Source organism: Schistocerca piceifrons, chromosome 5, assembly GCF_021461385.2.
Source record: "Schistocerca piceifrons isolate TAMUIC-IGC-003096 chromosome 5, iqSchPice1.1, whole genome shotgun sequence".
NCBI lineage: Eukaryota > Metazoa > Arthropoda > Insecta > Orthoptera > Acrididae > Schistocerca > Schistocerca piceifrons.
The window spans coordinates 674319576-674325805 of NC_060142.1; positions in this window are offsets into that span (position 1 = coordinate 674319576).

A 6230-nucleotide genomic window follows, 5' to 3' on the forward strand; every position below is an offset into this window, starting at 1 on the left:
AAGAGTTCGACGACGTTTGCAGCAGCATGGACTACCAGCTCGGAGACCATGGCTGCGGTTACCCTTGACGCTGCGTCACAGACAGGAGCGCCTGCGATGGTGTAGTCGACGACGAACCTGGGTGCACGAATGGCAAAACGCCGTTATTTCGGATGAATCCAGGTTCTGTTTACAGCATCATGATGGTCGCATCCGTATTTGGCGACATCGCGGTGAACGCACATTTGGAGCGTGTATTCGTCATCACCATACTAGCGTATCACCTGGCGTGATGGTATGGGGTGCCAGTGGTTACACGTCTCGGTCACTTCTTGTTCGCACTGACGGCGCTTTGAACAGTGGACGTTACATTTCAGATGTGTTACGACCCGTGGCTCTACCCTTCATTCGATCACAGCGAAATCCCTACATTTCAGCAGGATAATGCACGACCGCATGTTGCAGGTCCTGTACGGGCCTTTCTGGATACAGGAAATGTTCGACTGCTGCCCTGGCCAGTACATTCTCCAGATCTCTCACCAATTGAAAACGTCTGGTCAATGGTGGCCGAGCAACTGGCTCGTCTCAATACGCCAGTCACTACACTTGATGAACTGTGGTATCGTGTTGAAGCTGCATGGACAGCTGTGCCAGTACACGCCATACGAGCTCTGTTTGACTCAATGCCCGGGCGTATCAAGGCCGTTATTACGGCCAGAGGTGGTTGTTCTGGGTACTGATTTCTTAGGATCTATGCACCCAAATTGCGTGAAAATGTAATCACACGTCAGTTCTAGTGTAATATAATTGTCCAATGAATACCCGTTTATAATCTGCATTTCTTCTTGGTGTAGCAATTTTAATAGCCAGTAGTGTATATCTCTCTGTCATCTTGGCGCAGTACTGTTATTAAATTTGGAGAAGATTTTCGATAATTTTGAATGTAATGTAATGTTTTCTCTGTTATACCTGTTGTTGCTTTGGGTTTCACTCCAAAGACTGGTTTGAGCAACTCTCCACGTTTGTCTATTCCATACGTTTCTTCATCTCTTCATAACATACTGAAAATACGACCATTTGAATTTGCTTGGTGCTCACGCATCGACCTGTAAAATGTTACGTGTGTTTTTCCTGATGACCACATCCTCCCTAGTCCTCACCATAGATTCAAATTACCTCCGGAATATTTTGACCAAAGGGAGTCTTTCGTCGTTATGCCGTAGTGAAGGAATACATGGCCTCGGGAAATATCGCTGTTGTAGATTCGCCTTGCTTTCAGCCTTCTGCAGTATCAACACTTTGATGCCATGTTGACTAATGTTACAAAGCCAGATCAGTCGGTCACCCAGACAGGTTCCTCTGCTAATACTGAAAAGGCTGCTGCCCCTCTGCAGGAACCACATGATCTCTGCAGATACCCCTCTTACGTGGTTTGCACCTACCGTACTGATATCGTAGACACCCGAACCACTCCTCCTCAGCATGGCCTATGGTTCTTGGGGTAAAAAATTAGTGCACTCACTGAATGTGAAGTGCATTGCAATGGTCAATACTAACGGAAAGATACCAAAGGACAGAATTAGGGAAGGAGTGAGGCATAGTTCCTTGTTGTCATCACTAATACCTAATTTCGATTTAGAGAAGGCAGTAAGGTAAATAAAGGGCTCCCTCGATAAGTCAGTTGCTTGTCACAGAGATCAAATTAGCAACACATGGTTCACTGATGACACTGTATTTGTCACCCAAAATGAATAGAACGTGAATCGCCTACTAAATTAAATGGAGAGTGTGTCGGTTTCACAAGACTGTCTCAAAGGTATTAAGAGCCTTGACTGCAAGCAGTAATGATCTAAATAATATTTAGATCTGGTTTTATAGTTTCGATGGGATGACCCACTGTTTTTAAGGGGCATGACAAATGATGCCCAGGAAAAATTATTTTTTATCAGCACAAAACATATTGAGTCGGCCATAAATGTTCATCTGCCTATGTATTATGAAGTTCCAATACTGCTCCAAACAACTAAACTGAAAGTTGAAATTCCAAAGAACAAAAATTTACCCTACTCACTAAACGTCAGTTGAGAATTTAACCTCACGCTTTATAAAATATAACTTTTGTAGACGCTTATTTACCATGTGCTCATATGCATTTCACGTAATAAAAGAAATAAACGGAAGGAAAGTAAAAGTTTTGTAAATTCCGTTCTAAACACAGACACACACACACACACACACACACACACACACACACACACACACATACTTTGCCTCATTGTGTTACCTAAATTTCAACATGACACGAAATATACCAAATATAGCCCTGCCGCAATAAAAAATTGTTGGTTCAGTTAAGTTGCGATTTAGTTCCAATAAAATGTTAATTGTCGTTTCTCAGAAATCATATGCTGTCTGTGGAATTTGCCCATCGTATTCTGCAGCCGTTCATCGCGACCCCCATCACATTCACATTCACACCTGTTTCCGGGTACCTTGTTCCCCTGTATGTGATGCTGGGTTATGGCTCAGTGGTTGTTTGGCAGCCAGTAACATGAGAAACAATTTTAAGCATGCTGATTACTAAAAGAAATTTCCGTACTTTTACTCCTTTTTCTTCAACCCAGCCGGCCGAAGTGTCCGAGCGGTTGTAGGCGCTGCAGTCTGGAACCGTGCCACCGCTACGATCGCAGGTTCGAATCCTGCCTCGGGCATGGATGTGTGTGATGTCCTTAGGTTAGTTAGGGTTAACTAGTTCTAGGTTCTAGAGGACTGATGACCTCAGAAGTTAAGTCCCATAGTTCAAATGGTTCAAATGGCTTTGAGCACTATGGGACTAAACAGCTGAGGTCATCAGTCCCCTAGACCTTAGAACTACTTAAACCTAACTAACCTAAAGGAGATCACACACATCCATCCCCGAGGCAGGATTCGAACCTGCGACCGTAGTGGTCGCGTGGTTCCAGACTGTAGCGCCTAGAAGCACTCGACCACACCGGCCGGCTAAGTCCCATAGTGCTCAGAGCCATTTGAACCATTTTGAACCTTCAACCTAGCATTTTTTCTTACACCCTGTTTCAGTTTAATTGAATTCTTTAGATGGAATAATAGAGGTGAATATAGCTGGCCGCTACGAGCGTGTGCTTGTTGATGGTTATAATACACCTAGAAACAAAAATAAAACTAAAGTAATAATGTGTTAGGCATAATATTGAAATGGTTGAATGGCAAGCTAGGACAAAAGACTCGTCAAGGGTAGGGTAAATTTTGATTTCCCAACAGCTTAATAGGCAACTGAAGGAGATAACGGGAACAATTGTAACAGTACAAAATGTGAACAGTGGAGAAGTCACAAATGAAATAATAACAATATTTCAGATGGTGGTGTTAGACCTTTTACGCACTACTACACACAGCTGGGCGATATTTGTACCTAGACAGTGTCTGTAGACAATCAAGCGATTTTGTATATGGTGAAGCGTCTGGGGTGATGTGTGAAGGGCTGTGGAGCCCAAGGACAACACTGTTAACCGTTACGAACGACTTTTGTTGACTTCAGTGCGTGGTGCATTGAGGCAGGCCTGCGCCTCGTAATTGTCCCTGGCTGGGGTGATGGACGGGTAGAGGCGTTTACTCAGAGCTGCTGAGTTGGCGCCCTGAACTGCTGAGACTGGCTGTCCTTGGAGGCCACAGCTGCTGATGTCAGCGGCGTTGTAAGTTGTGCTGCGGTGGAGTTCCACTCCATAAATGGCTCCTCGCCTGTGCACGTGGTCCTTGTGGCAGCATGTGGAGTTTGCTGTGAATGGGGGTACAAGCTGCTGCCTTCAGACAGGAACCAGACAATGTCTAGCACTGTGGCCCTCTAGGAACTCTGTGTTGGTGGCGGCAGGCTCAGATGGCAGGTTGGCAGGGCTGTGGTACCGCGTCCTGTGAAGTACTTCTTACAGACAGCAGGTGCAGTCCGCCCTCCACCCAACAGCTGCTGCAGGTGGAGCCCAGTCGTCTCACTATCTGGTGTTGTTATGACGCTGTAATGTTGCTGCTGGTTTCGAGCGACGAGAAATGATCCCTGCCTTAACATAGAGACTTATTTACGATTATATGCCTCTGGTGCCACTAAAACCCAGTTCCCAATGACGTTACCATAACAGCAGACTCGCCCATGTGTGGTGACACCATCTCACCTGCGATACTATCACCACTGTGCTGCGCCATTTACCGCTGGGCTCGGTTATACTTTGTTTCCCATCCACTGGGGCATCTGTTATTGTAACCACATGTCACCACACTGACAACAACAGACACTTGACAGTTAACGCAATGCTCTACGGCGGCTTCCTCGTCACTTCTCCGTACTTTTGCTGAAACTTAAAACTTCCTGTCCAAAGACGGTCGCAACTCTACAGTAGATAACTGAGAGACTTTTCTTGTCTATAGCCCCGCTTTTGCAACAAAACTGCAAATTCCTGTTTGAAATTGTAGAAAATTGGTTAAAATGGTTCTGAGCACTATGGGACTTAACATCTGAGGTCATGAGTCCCCTAGAACTTACAAGGGAACCTCCCCATCGCACCCCCCTCAGATTTAGCTATAAGTTGGCACAGTGGATAGGCCTTGAAAAACTGAACACTGATCGATCGAGAAAACAGGAAGAAGTTGTATGGAACTATGAAAAAAATAAGCAAAATATACAAACTGAGTAGTCCATGTGCAAGATATGCAATATCAAGGACACTGCGAGCTCAGGGGCGCCGTGGTCCCGTGGTTAGCGTAACGAGCTCGGAATGAAAGGTCCTTGGTTCAAGTCTTCCATCGAGTGAAAAATTTAACTTTTTGTTTTCAGTTTATGTGACAAACTCTTATGTTTTCATCACTTTTTTGGGAGTGATTATCACATCCACAAGAAAACCTAAATCGGGCAAGGTAGAAGAATCTTTTTACCCATTCGCCAAGTGTACAGGTTAGGTGGGTCGACAACGTATTCCTGTCATGTGACGCACATGCTGACACCAGTGTCGTATAGAAAATATCAGACGCGTTTTCCCTTGGAGGAATCGGTTGACCTATGACCTTGCGATCAAATGTTTTCGGTTCCCATTGGAGAGGCACCTCCTTTCGTCTACTAATCGCACGGTTTTGCGGTGTGGTCGCAAAACACAGACAGTAAACTTATTGCAGTGAACAGAAACGTCAATGAATGAACGGACAGATCATAACTTTGCGAAAATAAAGAAAGTAAAATTCTCAGTCGAGGGAAGACTTGAACCAAGGACTTCTCGTTCAGCAGCTACTCACGCTAACCACAGGACCACGGCGCTGCTAAGCTCAGCGTGTCCTTGATGTGGCATATCTTGCGCATGGACTACTCAGTTTGTATATTTTGCTAATTTTTTTTCACGGTTCCACACAACTTCTTCCTGTTTTCTCGATTGATCTGTGTTCAGTTTTTCAAGGCCTATCCACTGTGCCAATTTATAACTAAATCTGAGGGGGGTGCGATGGGGAGGTTCCCTTGTGAGCACTATGGGACTTAACATCTGAGGTCATGAGTCCCCTAGAACTTAGAACTGCTTAAACCTAACTAACATAAGGACATCACACACATCCATGCCCGAGGCGGAATTCGAACCTGCGACCGTAGAGATCGCGCGATTCCAGACTGAAGCGCCTAGAACCGTTCGGCCACACCGGCCGGCGAAATTGTAGACGTGAGACAGTTGTTAGATAATGTTGTGCAACATTTCTTAGTGTAGATGCGCTGGCAGTCAGGGCCTCCAATTATTCTGTTTGCAGCTCGTGGTCTCGCGGTCGCTTTTTCGCTTCCCGAGACGGGGTCCTGGGTTCGATTCCCGGCGGGGTCAGCGATTTTCAACTGCCTCGAGATGACTGGGTGTTTGTATTGTCTTTATCACTTCATCATCATTCATGTAAGTGGCGAGATTGGACTGCGCAAAGGTTGGGAATTTGTACGGTCGCTGATACCCCCGCAGTTGAGCGCCCCACAAACCAAACATCATCATCATCCAATAATTATCTTTGCGCTGTGGAAAACGCATCGTTAGTTTTTTCTATTATTTTGTTTTTCTTGTTGTTAAACATAAGTTATCAACACGTGACCAACAGAGAAAGTGGTGCAGCTGATTCAAGATTTTCATGTAGCATTATATTTGTGGCAAGTTAGACATTCCTAATAGAAAAATCGTAACAAGAAGACGTTGCTTATCGCAGAGTTGGGCAAAAACATGAAGTATCGC